We start from the raw sequence: 19,750 nt of genomic DNA on the forward strand, positions 1-19,750 counted from the left end.
AGGCCATTAAGTTGAACACTTGTATTTTACAGGTGGAGAAACTGAACTTCAGAGGGGAGAAGGGATTTGAGCATGTTTCTCTCTGACATTAGGGAATTCATCCCTGCTGTCCTCTAAAGTGTCACCATGTGTTTCCTGACTATCTCTATATCTGCCTGTGCATTCAACCCCCCTTCAACATTTTAATCTTACTTTCCCATGTTGAATGAACTTCCCTTGGGAGGAAAAATGATTGCTAAAAGGCTGTTTGCCTTCCAGGGATTTTTGGTTTTGAATTTTAAATGTTAAAGTATTATTTGGTTCTAAAATAAGAGAAAAGGAAGCGTTCTGCACAGTGACAGGCTGGTGGAGCCACCTTAATGAGCAGAGTGGCACCCACATGTCCCTCCTGGGTGAAAAGAATTCAGCATAAGAAAGAAGGGCTTGAAAGAGTCACAGTATGCTCTGCTGACCACTAGCTGTGTGATCTTGGGTGAACTATTTAAATTCTCTCATCTTCAGTCTCCACATAAGGAAAAGGAGAATAATAATTAAATGTATTTTGCAGAGTTGTCATGGGGACTATATACTTTGTGCCTAACATATGTTTGCTGCATAATAAGAACTGAATAAATGAAATTCAACATTAAGGAATATTTAGGACCCTTTTAGAGGAAAGATATCTTTACTAATTAAGAGATTATATTAAAATCCTGTCTTGGAAACAGGGACATAAAACCTAGCTATATTGTCTCACCTACTGCCTGAGGATTCAAACCATATTCATTTTTTAAAGGGAATGTACTGGAAATACATTGAGAACATTGGAAGATATCTGCTGATTGCGTTTCTTTTGACTACTTAATTTGCAAGCACTTTACAGACTGTTTCTCAACTTCCATCTAATGAAGTTTACTCACTCTACAGCCCCTAATATGCTGGTTTGGTTAGGACTGAGAGATTTTCTGATCTCACCCATGTACCATTCAGTTGGAATCACCAGAGGACGTTGAGGATTATCATGATACATCACTTTTGAAGGTAGCATTTTCCACTGGAGCATAGAATTTTTGGAGGTACCACATACATAGTAATCAGATATATATGACTTATAGGAAAATAATTTTAAAAACAGAAAAAACAATGATCCATTTGCCAAAGGACATTGTAAACCAGACACAATGGAAAGCATTTTGTTAGATTCTCCTTTGATCAGTTAATTTAGTTTCAGAATCCCTGCTCATGATTGAAGACTCTGCCTTCATGGGTGAATGCCCAATACCTTCTATGCTGTTCTTTTAGATTTTTGTGTGTGTGTGTGTGGTACACGGGCCTCTCACTGTTGTGACCTCTCCCGTTGCGGAGCACAGGCTCCAGACGCGCAGGCTCAGCGGCCATGGCTCACGGGCCCAGCCGCTCCGCGGCATGTGGGATCTTCCCGGACCAGGGCACAAACCCGTGTCCCCTGCATCGGCAGGTGGACTCTCAACCACTGCGCCACCAGGGAGGCCCTGTTCTTTTAGATTTTCATAAACTATATATATCTCTCAGAAATGCATGATGTATAAAGTGAGATTATATGCATTAAAAAACGTATTTTGCTTAACCCATTGCTCCCTAACTTTTGGAACAATTTTTAACACATAATACATTTTAACATCCTCCAGAAAAAGTTTCACTGAATACTCTTTGGGAAAGTCTAGTCTAGACAGGTGTCATCTGACTAACCGTATTTTAGAGTTAAAAGTAGGAGAATAGTATTAACCAAATTATGTTAGAAATATAAACCACATGGAAGGTAAAGTGAAGTCCATTATAGAAAAGCAAAGAACACGTTTATTTTCAGATAGCGGAAATGGATATAAATAAAAACCTGAGACTTTTCTGGGCTAATGACACTGCATTTTTTTTTGCAAATTATATCACTGTCACAGAAATAGGTCTAAGCAGGGGAAGCACTATTATGATTCAGTGAAAAGCCAGAATTGCAAACCATCATTAATGTAATGTAATTGTATTACTTGAACTCCTTGGTAATCACAGTGCAAATAACAGCAATATTGGGGAAACATTTTCCCCCTAAGCTAACAATAATAAAATATAATAACCTGAATGCTGGGGAAAATGTAGCAGAACATAGCAGTTATATTGCTGGGGGCACTACAAATTTGCTCAACTGTGTTGGAAAGCAGGAGAGCAGGACATAGAGAGCAGTAAAAATGCACATTAAATTTTACTTACTGTGTTTAGATATAAAACTTTATTTTAGAAAAATATTCAAAGAAAAATAACAGACAAAGATATTTCTTGCATTGAGAATCGGTTTGAGTCCAGTTTCTTTTACTTAATCCACTGAGAACATAGTTCTTCCCTTTTTTATTTTTTCTGCGAATATTTGTCAAATGGCAAAAATTGAAATAGGGAAGAATTAACAAATTTATTCTTCAGTTTTGAGGTTACTATATGAATATATGAAATCCTGAAAATTGTTTTACAAATGTGGACGTGCTTAGTATGGACAGCAGAAAATTGTCTCCATTTTGATTATAAGTCGAAGAAGGAAAAGACAGGAATTTGGAAAAAGGAAATGGGTCACAGCTGGGGTTTTTAAGATTTAGTTGTTTAAGGTTTTCTTTAATAGCCTCTGTTATTATTTTTTATATAAAATGCTAAAATAAAAGTACAACTCAAGTATAAATTTAACTATATAATTGAATACTGATTGGTGTCTATATATTCTAAGTTGTTAAAATCCTCATGGACAATAATAAGACATGCAGAGAGGGCATCTGAACGATTTACAATCTGAAAGGGAATTATTCTCATGTGCTCTTACTTTCATAAATTCTTTATGTGCACCTATATATATATTTCATTTTCATAAGCAGCATCCTATTCTTTTCTTAATCATCCCACCTTTTCATTAACAGAGTCCTGAATTCATTCATCCAACCAGCATCAATGAATTAGGACTTACTAAACGTCAGATATTACCAGGACCAAAGAAGAAAAAGCCATAGTCTCTACCATAAGAAAGCTCATACCTATGTTATTCAATGCATATTTTAATTGACATCCTGAGTAACATGAACAATTTACTTCCATGGCAAGGATTCATAGTAAAAAATGGTATAATAAAGTTCTTATTGGTGTGGTGTGTACCATAAACCATGATGTGGGTGTGGGGATGGGCTGCCAACTGAAATCTCCGTTCTTACCTTGTTACTTACTATCGATTTCACCACATAGCTTCCTTCCTCTTTCCTCCCTTCCTCCCTCCATCCCTTCCTTTTTCCTCTCATTTATTCATTCACAATTCTTCCATTCCTCAAATGTTATGGCATCTATCTGTCATGTGTGAGGCATGATGCCATGCAGTGAAGGTGTAGGAATGAATGATCTGGTTCCTGTCTTCAAGAGCCTCATGTTTCAGTAAGGGAGAAAAGTTTAAAGAAAAAGCTCTAACAGAGCTCTGCCTATCAAGAGTTTGAAAAGTTTGATAGGAACACAGAAGGAAAAACAACTAAGTAGGCTTCAATTTCCTTAAAACTATGATCACCATCCAGTTATTCACAAGGATGAACCAAGATAAGGTCTAGCACACATTCACCATTGCTGTGCAAGTTTAATGAACACCTTTATAATCCTAAATAGTAGTTTGAAAGGCTGTTCACAATCGGACCCTGACCTATTTGTCCTCTCTAGGGTCTTTTGCATCTCACCCTTTTCCTCCAGGAACTTTAAGCTGTTCACCATCCTCTAAACTTGGCATGCTTCCCCACACTTCTGCTCCTGGCACAAGCTGTTTCTCCCGCTTGGAAAGACCTTGCTCCTACTTCTAATATGAAGATTTCTGACTCTCCCTGCTCTGTCTGCCACCTGATGAGCTGTGACCTCTTGTTGCAGACCCCGTTCAAATCCCACTGTCACATCTCCTCAGGCTCCTGATGCAGGCAATGACTTCTTTCTCTCTGTACCCCTAGTGCTTTTCCCCACCTCAAGCAAAGAACTTGTCAAAGCCATTTGTCCAGCTCCTTCACCATGAACTCTCCCAGGGTAGAGACCTTGTCTTTCTCATTTCCTCCTTGCCAGCACCTAGCAACATGATGTCTTGGTCAATGTTGGTTGTAAAAATGAATGGCTAGGGCTTCCCTGGTGGCGCAGTGGTTGGGAGTCCGCCTGCCGATGCAGGGGACACGGGTTCGTGCCCCGGTCCGGGAAGATCCCACATGCCGCGGAGCAGCTGGGCCCGTGAGCCATGGCCCCTGAGCCTGCGCGTCCGGAGCCTGTGCTCCGCAATGGGAGAGGCCACAGCAGTGAGAGGCTCACGCACTGCAAAAAAAAAAAAAAAAGAAAAAGAAAAAGAATGGATATATAAAGAACACATTATTTGGTGAAAAAAAACCAAGGGAATGAATGAGTGATCAAATTAATGAGTCAGCAAATGATTGAATAATGATTGAGGAAATGACTGAGGAAAAATTATTGTATAGTTATTTAATTAATGGATAAATAACTACACTATTTAGTAAGGGAATAAATAAATGGATGACTTTCCTAAGAGGGCTCACTGCAGTTTCTTTCCACATCAAAGAGATCATTTCCTCCCATCTCTCACGTGACTCCAGGATTTTATTGGGCCCAGAGGCTTTTCTCTAACAGCCTAAAGGATTTTTTTTTTTTGTCTAAAGGATTAAGAACAGCTCACCTTTTAATTATTCTAGACAATTTGCAGTTGCAATATGTGACAAAGTTACAGGTTTGACAATATTTCACAAACCTTATTTTATGACTTATTTGACAAATTAAACATAGCCCTTTGTAAAAATGCTCAGTTATTTTTTCCAATTCTGCTTCCGGCTATTGGTAAGAGAGAAATGACTTTTATAGTATATCTTGGTCCACAAATTACAGTCTCTCAGAGTAAGTGGTTTTTAACTGACTTTAATCTATAAAAGACTACATTGACTTAGAAGAAAATGATTTTTGTTCTTTTGATAAAATTTACCAAAATAAAAACGGGTCTGTAGTATTTTGTTTGCATCAACAAAAGCATGAACTTGTTAGCTTCAGAAATGATATGACATTGTCATTACGGCCACAAGGACATTCAATATCTTTGTAGTAAAAAACTGCACATCACCTTGATTGGGAAAATTGTACCTAGGGATTAACTGTTCGGTATTTAGGATACCCTTTTCCTATGCAGCCAGGGGCTTCTAATGAGAAAAACAGATCTTTAGGTTAGGATTAAAACTGTCAACACAGACAACCTACTAAATGAATAATGCTTGATAGAATGGGACCCATGTCTTTTGCTATGGTTAACAAATATTGAACATGTAAGATTCCATGGTTGCCTGGTGTTTCATGTAACTGAGTAATAGGTATGGCCTAAGTGAATATATGGTTAACAAAATAGATTTAAAACATTAGAGAAATTGCAAATAAAAAAATAAATAACCTTCATAAAATGTTTTAACTTGGGAGGAGGTAAGCTCAGATGTTCTCTATCATTTTAGTTTCATTTTTTAAGATTCAGCTCTTCCAGACTCATATAGAAGAACACTTATCTTTTTTTTTTTTTTCAGTATGCGGGCCTCTCACTGTTGTGGCCTCTCCCGTTGCGGAGCACAGGCTCCAGACGCGCAGGCTCAGCGGCCATGGCTCATGGGCCCAGCCGCTCCGCGGCATGTGGGATCTTCCCGGACCGGGGCACAAACCCACGTCCCCTGCATCGGCAGGCAGACTCTCAACCACTGCGCCACCAGGGAAGTCCCACTTATCTTTTAAATATAAAGCATGGATTTAAAAAAATCTTGAAAATAGAGGTGTTATCCACTTTTTGATCACTCAAGTCTAGCTAATACTAGCATTTAGAGTTTTATTCTTCATATTTCTTTTCCAATGTACCAGTTTTACTTTAAATATATTTGCTTTCCTCCTGTAACAGTTTGTGTGTTGATACAGTTTGTTTAATAAAAGTATTTTTAAATAGCTTCATAGACTTCAATTATTATAATAGCCCATAGGTTATTTCATTATATCCCAAATTTGGTTGTTTACTATGTTTCCAACTTTTAGTTATTAAAAAAATCACTGAGTTGATTACTTAGGTGATTACTTAGCTTTTTTTGTATTTTGGATTATGTCCTTAGGATTAATCCCCAAAAGGGAATATTTTAGTCTAAATTATGAGTACTTTAAAGCACTTTTTATATATTTCCAAACTCTCTATAGAAAGAACCTAGATATATTCTAAATACTGAAACATCTCTTTCTCCTCAAGAAGTACCTTGTCTCTTTTGTTTAATAATTGAAGCAAATGTGCTAAATTGCTAAAGACTTTTTTTCTATGTTACTACTCTATTAGTAGAAGTTTATATGGCATTTCAAAAGCTCTATTCTAGAAAAATATTGATGTGACAATTTTGCACCACCTTTTCCTTAGAAGCAGTCACACAGAAGAGGATATGGATAATTTTTTCTTTCCTTATCCTCCAGAGGATGGAACTGGTCCCAAAGAGAGAACATTCCTGGAATGAATGTGAACTAGGTGTGAAAAAGAATTCAGATGGCTCTGGACTCACTGCTAACATAATTAGCTGATTAGGAAACCTGGGTAAGGACTGTTGTATTTCTGGAAGTGTCCAGAGAGAGCTTGGATGTCCAGTTCTTGGAAAGATTTTTTTTTTTTTTTTTTTTTTGCGGTACGTGGGCCTCTCACTGCTGTGGCCTCTCCCGTTGTGGAGCACAGGCTCCAGACGCGCAGGCTCAGCGGCCATGGCTCACGGGCCCAGCCGTTCTGCAGCATGTGGGATCTTCCCAGACAGGGGCATGAACCCGTGTCCCCTGCATCGGCAGGTGGACTCTCAACCACTGCGCCACCAGGGAAGCCGCATCTTGGAAAGATTTTTAAAGGTATTCTAGCCCTTTGGGTAGTCCAATGAGTTGTAACGTAAACTCATTTTCAAAAACTCTGATTCTACAATACACTGACACCACACTGTCAATTGTGTATCCAGCACAAGCCACCAGTTAAATAATTTGGAAACGATTACATTTCTAAAGAGACCATAATCTAAATTGTAATCAATTGATTTCAAACTTGTCCTCCATTAGTACCCTTTTCAAGAATGAGTAACAGTAACAGCATAGTAGCTTGAAATGTTTGATTGTCTTTGATAGCTTGACTTTAATCTGCTCCCTCCTTGGTCTTTCTTATGTCTCATACTGGACATGCAGATAGTGAAATTGGAAGAGACAACAAGTGCAGATGAATGTATCTGTGTAAGTTGTATACTGGGTCAGGGATTAGGATGCAAAGGCCTAATAATTGGGGAGTTTAATGAAGTGTTCCCGAGACAAGGCAAGGTATCCAAGACCATTCTAACCAAGCCATGCCACATTTATTGACCTTGGAATTGAACCCTCTCATCCCCTCACTTCCCTGGGCAACACACTGTCCCCCTTTTCTGTTGACTCACCTCCTTATTCTGACCCCTCACAACTTGCCCTAAGAACTTGCCAGACTCTTATGCCACATGAGAAATCCACAAAGGGACATTGGATAGTTGCCTTGAAGAAAAGGAAACTTTGTCAAGGAGAGAGAGGTGGTTAGGAAAAACTAACAAATTCAGTAATTTTTCGAGTATGAGGGAGCTAAGATATTTCTGTGTATTCCCACAGAGAAATACTGATAGTAATTATTGAAGAACATTCTTATGGAAAGGGCCAGCCAGATAGGGAATATGCCCCTGAAGAGGGAGCGAGGTGTAAGTGGATACTGTTACTTACTAGAAGTGGACTAGATCTGTGACTAAGAAGGGGGAAGTAGGTCAGTTCAGTCCATTAGATTTTATAATTATATGATGCAGAAGGACATTGGGGGCTTTGGAATTTTAGCTGCTATTATCCCAGACTAGGGCTGGACAGCAATGTTGTGACCCACAATTACAGTAATTTTCAGGTGGACTTCGTAAATGAACGGAAGTCATTCTTTTGAAAATAACTCTTTTTTAAAAGTGAGAATGTTTCTCCAATTCACATTTTCTAGTCTGCTTGTCTGTCCCCTCTGGGCTCAGTCAAAGAAACTCATGCAGTGGAAGTATGTTTAGCAATTGGGCCCGTTCCCAGGTTGCGAGACATTTAGCAAAAATCCAGAGTTATTATTAGATCTAAATGGAGGCTTTTGTCAAAGGCCTCTTGAACTGTTAGGAAATCAGAGTGCAAATTGATAATGACACACAACACATCGCTGCCCTGGCAGCTCCCCGGAGGCCGCTGAGATACCCAAGAAAGAACTTGTGTGGACTTGTGCCAACAGCGTGTTGCTCAACACTCATCCTTCTCCTAAGTCGACTGGACAACTGCATTCTCTTCCTTGTAAGAGGCAGTAGGAGATGGATTAAAGAGGATGTTTGAACTGAGACTATTAATTTCCTTGCAGTGTATATTCAAGTCATATCCCTTTAGAAGAGCCTTTTGTGGTTTCATAAAATTACAACTTTGGCTATTCGGCTGCCTTTTCCAAAGTACAAATTTGGCTTCTAAAGAAAACGCACTTCATAGGAAAAAAGGAAAGAAATGAGTATGTAGTTATCTTAAATATATTCATTTTACATAATCGTTCTGTCACACAAAGAAACAATTACAGTATTGAGTACCTATTAATAAAAGAAATCATAAAACAGTCTTCATAAAACATATAAAGTTTTTGTGATTTTTATTAAAAAAATAATAAAATAGATTTTCCCCTGTTTATGAAAGCTTAAAAATACTTTTTTAAACTGTCAGGTTTAAAAATAAACGTTCCACTTCTTTGTTTAGACTATTATAATACTTTTTAATTTTTCAAGGGTTAGATGAGAGACCATTTCATGGGGGAAGTGCATGTGTGTGCTGTCTTGCAAAGAAATTGGACAATGGATTCCTCCAACTCCTCATTTTATCCTCGGCCCCTTTAGCTTCCTCTAAATGGGCCTTATACTTGTGTACACGGGAACGCGGCTCACTTAACATAAACCTTATTTCAGATTCTTTACAGCCCTTGTTTCTGTGGTCCAAGTTCTAACACAGCACCTCACACGTAGCTGGAAGTCTATTTTATCTAATGAATCCTTAAACGTAATGCCTAGTAGAGGAGAAATTCTTTTCACTGCTCTGGGGGTTAGACAACCTTTCAGTTGGTTTGAACTGATAGGAAAGGAAATCCAATTTAGCTACCATTCACTGGAGGAAGACGACTTGAGTTTCTGGAGTAACATCCACTGTTTGGGGATGAAGTACAGACACCAAGGGGTGTGAGCAGGAAGGGAGAGAACACAGTGAGATTTTTAAAGGGCCTTAGTAGCCCCTGCAACCTCACCTCTAGCCCTGGTGCTGTGTGACTCTCACCAGTTACTTTCCCCCACTGGGCTTTCTCTTTGCAGCTGGACTCAGTGGTTCTCAATAAGGACTGTGCATTAGAACCACCACTGGAGATTTTTAAAAAGCCTGCGCCTGGGTCCCACCTCAGACCGATTAATTCAGAAATCTAATGGGGGTGACCCAGCTGTGTATTTAAAAAATTCTCCAGATTATTCCCAGATGAAGCTGAGTTTAAACTCCCGATCAGCACCTCTCAAATATAATGTGATGAGAATGATCTGGGATCTTGTAAAAATGCAGACTCTGATTCAGCAGGTCTGGGGTGGAGCCTGCGCACCTGCATCTGAAGCCAGTGCCCGGTGATGCTGGCTGTCTCTGGTGCACTTGGACAAGGACCCAGAACCTGGGAGCGTATAAAACCTGTGGACTTTCGGGTCCCACTTCAGGCCCACTGAATCACATCCTGCATTTGAAAGATTCCCAGGTGATTTATAACACATCAAAGCTTGAAAATTCCTGGTCTAAATAATCCATAAGAACCGCCCCCCCGACCCCACTCTAACACACAAGGTCCTCAGGGCACAGCCTCTGCCACTCCCACCTACTTTCCTTCTAGTCCCTATGTGCCCACCATAACCCAACAGTCAAGTCTCCTTGTAATGTTTCAAATGTGTTTTGCCGGCCTGACACTGCCTTTCCATCACGGGGTGTGTCATTTCCTTTATATTTAATAGACCCCTCCCCTTTATCTCCTTATTTCCTACCCATCCTTTAACATTTAGGGATTAAGTCCTCCAACGAAGCTGATGTAACTATTTTCAACCACTACCCGCCCAGCTCTAACTTAGGTACTAGCTTCTCTGTGCTTCCTTACACTGAAAGAAAATTACCCCCACATGTGCTTCACCCCCCACCACCGCCCAGCCCCTGTCTAGGATGTATATTTCTGGAGTGTCAAGAATTGAGTTTGGGGTGTTTTCCTCACTATTTATCAAGGTTCTGGCACAAAGTATGCACTTGTACTTCTCCAGGTAGGTTCTGATCAGGATGGAGAACTTAACAGGTCTCTCATATCAACCTCTTCTTCCTGCCTTGAGTCTTGGCAACACACCACACAGCCAGAACCACTGCAGGTGGATTTCCCATCTCAGCCTGGCACTAAATCTTACCTCTTTTTCTCCTGAGGACACGTTGGGACCTGTGAGCTCTGGAAGGCTCAAGACCCCCAGAATAAAGCAACTTTGGTGGGCTATCCCCAGTAATGGTAATAGAGAAGGGCATCCACTCACTTGATTTCTGTGCTCCTTATATTTTTGACATTTATCAAAGCTGACATTGCTTCCCAAAGGCCAAGGGAGGAAAGATGAAACATCATTTTCATTTGCCTGGCATTCTCTTAGTTGTTTCCCAGGCTGACTGAGAACAATTTGCATCCTGTCCAGGCCCCATAATTTCTGGTTGTTAAAGAAAGACATATGGGTACTGCCAAAGCATCCTGAGACCTTGACTCAGGGCAGCGTGACTTGAAGGACATGGGAAATATGGGAGGGCCATTTACTTTGATTTTCTTCTCGTGGCCCACACTGGATGTTTCCGGTAAGAGGGCAAGAGACACTGAGCCTACATTTGCTCTCAATGTAATGTTGGATTCAAATTATGTATATGTACTAAATTCATTGAATAACTGTGAGGTGGCCCCTGTGTGTCAGACTCTTTGCTAGATGTTGGGAAGGTGACTTTGATGTATCATAGATTTTACCTTCAAGGAGTTCCTAATTGAAGATAGAGAGGACCATGCAGCTAAGTATTATCTTGAAAAATAAGGTGCCAGAAGAATACAGAAGAAAAGGCAATTAACTCTATTGCTTATGTTGTTTAAAAAAAGGTAACAGGGAATAGTATGTCAAGGGAAACATCTTTTAAAATATTTTATTCAGCCTTTCAGCTAATGTCTCAGTTTCTTTTGCTGTGTAACAAATAACCCTGAAATTTGGTGACTAAAATAACAGCAGTAGTAGACTATAGAGACAGTCTTGCTTTGTACAGATGCCTTTTACTGATTTATTTAAAAGTAAAGACAGATAACTATTATACTGACAAAACTAAGATTAAAAATGATAATAAAAGTATGAACTAAGGCATAAGGGCTGTCCATCAATGAAATGTACTTGTGCTTAAATGATTGTTGTTGTTCACTTGAATCTCACCTGATCAGTGGGTCCACCTGGCACATAGATGGGAGTTGGAGGGAAAGTTAGGGTGTAATCCAGAGAAGTGCTTGCAGCAAAGATCAAGATGCTGGCCTTGGCCTCATTAGCATAAATTAAACAGCACTTAACATATATTCAATTAAAATTCTGTAGAGGATTTTGGACGGAGAGTGGCAGGGTCCAGGATGCAGCAGACCTGACAATGGATAGTGGAGAGTGGAACAAGGGAGTCAAATGGGCAAGAATTTCAACACTAACTGGAGACCGATTAGAGTCTTGAAGTGGCAACTAGCCTTGAACAAATCACCTTGCTCATGAAATGGTTCAAAGACAAAGGGTACATGTTAAAAATTAAAAAAAGAACAAAAGTCATAACCAGACACACCCTCATGAAATTTCAAACACCAGAATAAAGAGAAGATTCTGAAAATGTCATAGGAATAAAAATGAACAGGCATCCAATTTCTCATTGGTAATACAAGATGCTAGAACATGATGGAGTAATGTGTTCATAGTTCCGAGGGAAAATATCTTCAACAAAGAATGCTACAGCTAGCTTTGGTGGAAGCCTGTGGTTTCCTACTTGATAACCATTTTTTTCTTCCTATCTGTAGGCACGTCTGCAGTTTTGTGAAGGTATTTGTTGTGCAGGAACATGCAAAGGAGGGAGGCCCATCCCACAGCCCTGGAGGATGAATTATTAGTCTAAATCAGTCATGGTTAAATCATTCCTCTTTGCTATTGATTATTCAAAGTGTGGGATTATAATACGATTCTAACCAGGAATTGCTTCTAAGAAAGATTGTTTACCTGATAAAAAGATAGAGCTATTCAGGAAGGTCTCTTTGCTCCAGCGGCCCATCTTCCTGCCTCAAAGTCAGTTATCTGAGGATATTATGCTTGGATCTGTGTCATCCATCTTGTGACCATGAGATAATAAGCCAACAAACTACGAATGGCCAAGTGGAATAATGGAAAGAACTTGGGTCATTGATAACATTGTTTAGTCACTGCACCAAGCCTGGTACCACCTACCTCCAGGTTTCCTGTTATTTGAGATAATTAAGGATTTTTATTGCTTAGGCTATTGTGGATATGAGTTTTCACTTGCAGCAGAAAGCATCATAAACGATACCATGTGCCACATTATCTATTGGGCATAAGATGTAAAGATATTTTCATTCTCAGTCTTGGAAGTAGCCAAACATTCACATCTCAAGCCTTCCTTTTCAGGGATATACCTGAAGATTTATTTCAGTAAATTGAGAAAAGCAATCAGGAAAGGAAACAGAATCCACCCCAACAGAGCATAAAGGGAAGCGCCGCCGACGTGACAGTGCGCAGCCTGAAAGCAACAAACCAAACTGGAAAAAAAGAGAAAGGGTTGAAAGGACAGACCAGGGAGGGAGAGAGAGGAGGAAGTTCTCAGGGGAAAAAAAAAAAAAAAGTGGTGGACGGGGGCTTCCCTGGTGGCGCAGTGGTTGAGAGTCCGCCTGCCGATTCAGGGGACACGGGTTCGTGCCCCGGTCCAGGAAGATCCCACATGCCGCGGAGCGGCTGGGCCTGTGAGCCATGGCCGCTGGGCCTGCGCATCCAGAGCCTGTGCTCTGCAACGGGAGAAGCCACAACAGTGAGAGGCCTGCATACCACAAAAAAAAAAAAAAAAAAAGTGGTGGACGGACTCAGTGGATAGAACGTATGATCGAGTTTGGGCCACTCTAGACATATAATTATATCATAAAAGGAAATAAATACAGAAAAAAAAAGACAAGTAGGAATTCTGGGTATGTGCCTCTCTGGGAGGGAAGATAGGGAATAAATAAGAAAGACCTGGTACAGATATGAAATGAACCATGTTGCTGCATGTTAATCAGTGAGGTAAGTTAAGGAAAGAGGGAACATGTAATCTTACTGAGTAGGACTATTCCCCTTTGAGAATTCCATAAATCTTGGCATCAGAGCCACCTAGGCTTAGCTATGAACACTATTTATATAATTTTAAAAAATAAATATAAAAGTAGAGTAATATAATTATGTAAATGTAAATAAGTAGAATTAACCTTATATAAAGAACAGAAATTTTGGTTGTGGTGGTCTGACAATGTATACAAAATATTGCGATTGATTATGTAAAAGTATAGCTGTCACAAAGGAATTCATAGTGGGGTATACAACTGTATAAGGACACTAGCATCCTTAATTTACAATTTGGTCATAGCTATTAGATATTGACCAGCACTGATGGAATAGGACAGACATGTTTAAATACACTATTTAATGTTAAAAGTAACCAACAGAATAACAAAGAAGAAGAATAGAATATCAAACATTTAGAGACTTGGTGAAGGAGAAGAGTAGTATAAATGAACGAACCATTATCTTTTATGTTGGAATGGCTCACACAACCCTCTTGTCCCCTATGTGTCTTTCAAACCCCACCTCAGATTGTCACCCGCCCTATGAAACATTCCCAGCCACCTGTCACCCTTGATCTCAGGCTGCAATAGTTAATAACTTCATGTCCCTTCTATGGCATTATTTCATTCATTCATCCAACCAACACTAGTTCTTGGAGGTGTATTCTGTTACAGGCTGTGTTGTAGATGCTAAAATACAGCTGTAAAAAAAGTGAGACATAGATGGGTGCTTTTCTCATGGAACTGACGGACACTTTATAGGCACGGACACTTTAAAGAATTAAATATTTGATGACAAAATTAAATAAAGACTTACAATTGCTATAGGGGCTATGAAAGAGACATATGAGGAGCAGGGAGAGTATAGATGCATAGGAGTGGACTGAGTTTGGGGAATCCAGGAAGGCTTTCATGAGGAGGTGATGTATAGGTTGCTCTCTGAAGGATGATGGACATTAACAAGATGGTGAGATGGAGGCATGGAGAAAAAGGCAGGGTATGAGGAGCAAGAAGCAAAGCAGGAAGGATTATGCCATGTTGAAGGGAAACTCTGTGAGGGCTCCGTAGTGTTGGAATATGGAAAATGAGGGAGAGGGCAACTCATGACGGTCCTGGTGGGGGAGGAAAGCAGGGACTGCATCTTATAGTATCTTGAGGCCATGTTAGAGGTTTTGTCTTCCTCATAGGAGAATGGGGAGGCCACTAAAGATTAATTTCAATGGGGGGGTGGTGGTGGTGGGATGAATTGGGAGATTGGGATTGACATATATACACTAATATGTATAAAGCAGATAACTAATAAGAACATGCTGTATAAAAATAAATAAATAAAATATTATAGGAAATAGAAAAAAAAAACCTTCAATGAGATTGTTTGTGACTAGATCGGTTGTCAGCAAGTTGCAGCTTGTCGGTCAAGTTCAGCCCACTACCTGATTTTATAAACAAAGTTTTCTTAGAACACAGCCATGCTCTTTAGTTGTGTATCTATGGCTGCTTTCACACTATAATGGCAGAGTAGGGTAGATGCAATGGAGATTGTATGGGTTGCAAAGCCTAAAATATTTGCTATTTTGTCCTTTACAGAGAATGGCCCCTGGAATTGATCATCTTACAAACAATGCAGAGACCTATTCATGCTTTTATGCTAGCACTTACTGTACTCAGACCATCCGTATACTTATTTGATTTCCCCATTATTAGACTGTGAGCTCCTTTGGGAACAAGGGCTATTTTCAGTTCATCTTAGTTTCCCTAACTCCTAATACATTACTGTACAGTGAACACTTGATTGAATCAATCTTGCTCATTTATCTCATCTAGTCCAGCTGCTAATTTAACTGATTTGGAAAATAAGGTCAAGAGAGTTTAAGGGACTTTCTCCGAAACATCCAGCGAGTTCATATTGTGTCTTAAATTCAGGTCTCTCGAGTCTCATTCCTGTCATCTTTGTTCTTACTTAATTCAACTGTCCAAATTAGTCTAAAAATAAGCAATAATTTGAATATCACTAGAACCAGAAAACTGAAGATAGATATATATATATACACTTATAGAGTCATACTTTTAGAGTTGTGATGACTCATTTACTAGAAAAACGTGCCTAAGAGCTTGGTCGAAATCTGTATTACCATTGTCTCTATACAGCAGACACTTGCGCATTATCTTAGCAAGCTGGGTTCAACGAAACACCCTCGAAAGTTTTGGAGATTCTGTGAGGAGTCTTACACGGAGGTCAGAGATGCAGAAGGCTCCGTATTGCTGTTCCATATGCCTGGTTGCCCTTCCTATTTGGAGGCTGGAAATATAATTAGGAGACAAGCACCACAGATGCTGCAGTTTACAATAACCAGAAGAAACGCCGCAACGGGTAAGACATGAAAGGATAATTTTGCTTATACAAAATAGCAGACTGCAAACTAAAACCAAGAAAAACAAACAGGCAGATGGTAAGAGTGGAGAAGGCATTGGCACAGCTGTGAACAGGATTTAGACACCCAGATGCAACATAATTTGGGGGGAGGGGTGGAGAGGAAGAGAATTTGAAAAAAAAAATCTAGAAACGGAAAAGACACTGGAGAATAGTGAGTTCCTCGTCTCTCAACCTGTAGGTTAAGCTTCTTCACATCCACCTCCTACCCTGGCTGCTGAAAGTCATTTCCTGGGGGACGGGAGGAGAGAACGCCAGGACAGAAAATATGAATAGGTATCATTCCCAACAGAGAAGGCGGCGGTGGTAAAATAAACAGCTATGATTGCAAAGGAAGAAGAACGGCATAGCCATTACCCAGAAGAGGGTGAATAGTAGTGTTTGCTTTTATTGTTAGCAGCATTATTTAGATAACAACACATGTGCATGGCTAGAGTCACGTGCATGGCTAGAGTCACGGGCATGGGGAGGGAAGGGCAAGAAAGTGACATCGCACGTGCGCATGGGGTTTCTACTCTACATTAGCCGCATGTAACGGAAGCCACAACGATCTTTTTTCGTTAATCCCCCTCGGCGGACAACAGCAAAAAAACCCCAATGATGTATTGTTTTCTTTATTTTTAGGGGTTAGGAAGCTGAAGGTCTAAGGGGAGGAGCCAGAATTTAAACTCAGGTCTTTACGATGTCCTAGAACGACTACTCCAACCATTCAAGTACAAACACAAGTCAAAGCCATCAGAAGAAGCACTTCTGTTATGTAAAACCAAACGTGACGCCAAAAGGGAGCAGCCATGGGTTCTTTAGCAAATGGTGACTCAGGAGAAAGTTCCATTGGCCAGAGGAGACACAGGGAATGAGTACTTCACTCTGCCCTGCCCATGGAGCACTGTGTTTTTGCTTCTCTCCCAGTGTGTACTCATTATTTTTCTTCTTTTACAACTGGCTGTTTATGCATTTTTTACTCCCACTCTAATGTGAGCCCCTGGAGGTCAATAATGGAGAACTGTTTATGCCCATGACTGGTTTTCCTCTTAGCTTCCTTGAAGTGACCTGATCAAGTAATGTGATCACATATTTTGGACGAAATAATGTGCTTCTTTTCTAAATAAGATTTCCTCATTTACAAAATGTACCTCATAAAACCTCTTTCACACATAATCGATACTGTCACTTTTTCATTATTGATTACTTTATTCCCTCCCCGAAGCTCCTGGAACAACACAGTGCTGGGCTCCTTGAATGGGGATGTGACTGCTTCTTGGTGGCAATGGGACCTCTCAGCCTGTTACTACAGGAAATAAGGCAGAGTTCCCATATCTTGGAGGATATAATTCTTCGTGGGAAGAGAAAAATCATCGCTCTGTATTTCAGCTCCCGGGCTGTTCCACCAGCTATTTTGGGGAAGGGGAAAGCCAGTCTCACAACACTTTCCCCAGAGAAAAGATGCCAATGTCAATGTCAGCCATTAGGAAACGTCATTAAAGCAGATGAGAAACGGGCTGTGGACATTTTTATGAGCCCAGAATACTCTGCTTGGAGATTTTATGGAGACCACAGGAAGCCAGAGAGACAATGACATTCTTACCCTTTTTTAGAGTCTGGTTAGGAGCAATTTTTTTGTACTCAACAGAGTGTGTTTTTTGAAAGGGAAAGTTACTGCTGGGGGCTACGTCCAAGTAAGCCTTATTCAGAGAATTTGCTGATCTATTGGAGATAGAATGCTCCAGGCCAAGTAGCTGTGGGCTTAATGCCCAAATCCTTCCAGAATTGCAAAGAAGATTATTCTTTTTGATTCCAGGATACTCTGGAAACTAGTCTTTAGAGAATGCTGTTCTGCTGAAATCTCTATGGTTGTAACAGCACACCTGTAATCTCTATATCTTTGTTTTCCTCTTTTTTTCACACGACAAAATGCAGTTCAGAAAGGCTGAGAAACTTGCATAGACATACGAATGGTAAGCAGAATTAGACTCTGCATTTTCTTCTTTACCAGGTTGCCTCTACCCAGGCCCAGAGATGCAGATTTAAGGCAAGGATAGGAAAAAGGCTGCACAAATAAAACTGTCCCCAAATGAGGTCTCGTGAATCTTTATTTAGGTCTACCAGCTCAGCAGAAATATTTTCCTCTGTAAACCAGGAGTTGTGTTTTTAAGGCACTGATCCACACAGTGGAATAGGAGGGAGGTGTGCAAATTCTTGGCAGTTTGCTTTCTGCCTTCACAGTATTGCAGTTGTGTCTTTTCCCTGGAGTCCTAGAAGAGGGAAGGAGCAGACAATCCAGAATATTCCTGAAATGCAGAGCTTTCCTATTTATAGTGACATCTTGTGGTCATCTGGTGTTACTGCAGACTGCATTGCCTCGTGAGCCAAACATTCAATTTTAAACATTTTACTATTGCACACATTAGCTGAACCAGAAGTTTCTAAGCATCTGGTAGGTTCCAGGCATTGTGCTAGGCACTTGAGAATATTAGGACATACTTACAGAAGAACCGTGGGAAAGACCAAAAAGAAGCTATTATAGCAGCTCACTGCTGATAAATATAAGAACCATAACTCAGTGAGTACTTACTATGCAGTGTACCAGGTACGCAGTAATAACTGTACAACCTGCTCTGCATTTATTATTCCACTGTATTTTCACAATGACCTTACCTGGTGACTATTATCATTCACATTTCAGATTTGAGGAAATTAAAGCTATGGGAGCTCAGCTCACTGCTCTGAGATGACCTAGATGGGGGTGGAGTGGTGGAAGGGGGGGGGAGGGAGGTCCCAGAGGGAGGGGATATATGTACACATAGAGCTGATTCACTTCATCGTACAGCAGAAACTAACACAACAGTATAAAGTAATTTTACTCCAATTAAAAAAAGAGAGGTTATTTAAATCATCCAAGTTTTAAAAAGCTCGTAAGTGGTAAAGTTAGCTTTTGGAAACTGATTGTTCATATCTCAAAGTCAGAACTACACTGTTCTGTGTCCAAATAGCAGGTAATGATTAATTCCAATGATGAGGTGACATTTGACAAGGACTTAGAGAATGACCACACTTCTTCCATGAACCCATGAAAATAGTGGGTTATCAAACCTTCCAGATGTCTAGTGGTTAAGTTCTATTCAATGTAGTTGAATTCTCCAACCAAAACAAAACACACCACTGTTAACATAATTGTGTATATACTTCAGCTGGGTTTCTTTTGTCAACTCACAAATATGTGTATATATAAACATAAAAGGGAATCATAGTGTAACTCCTGTATTGTAACCTGCTTATTTTATCTAATTTATTAAATTTTTATTGCTACTTACCAAATTATCATAAATTTAGTGCCTTAACCATTTATCTCATTGTTTTACAAGTTAGAAGTCCAGGCAAGCTTGATGGGTTCCCTGCTTAGGGTCTCACGGGGCCAAAGTCAAGGTATCTGTGGGGCTGGGCTCCGGGCTGGGCTTGGGGCTAGAGTCTCTGTGGGAGAATCTGCTTCCAAGCTCATTCAGGTTGTTGGCGGAACTCAGTTCTTTGCAGCTGTAGGACCAAGAGCCCCTTTTCCTTGCTGGATGCTGGCCAGAGATCACTCTCCATACCTAGAGGCTGCTCGGGTCCTCGGTAGTGGCCCCTCCGTCTCAGCAATGGACAGTCCACCCCACAGCCAATCTCTCTCAGCTCCCTGACTTCCTCTTCTGAAACTTTCTGGAGAAATCCCTCCATTTTAAAGGGCCCTTGTCGTTAAGTTAGGCCCACCTGGATGATCTTCCTTATGCTAAGTTCAACTGATTAGTAACCTTAGTTCCACTGTGAAATCCCTTTTGCTGTATAACGTAACATACCATGGAAAAGCCACC

This window comes from Mesoplodon mirus (assembly GCF_964341445.2).
Source record: "Mesoplodon mirus genome assembly, chromosome: 14".
Taxonomy (NCBI): Eukaryota; Metazoa; Chordata; class Mammalia; order Artiodactyla; family Ziphiidae; genus Mesoplodon; species Mesoplodon mirus.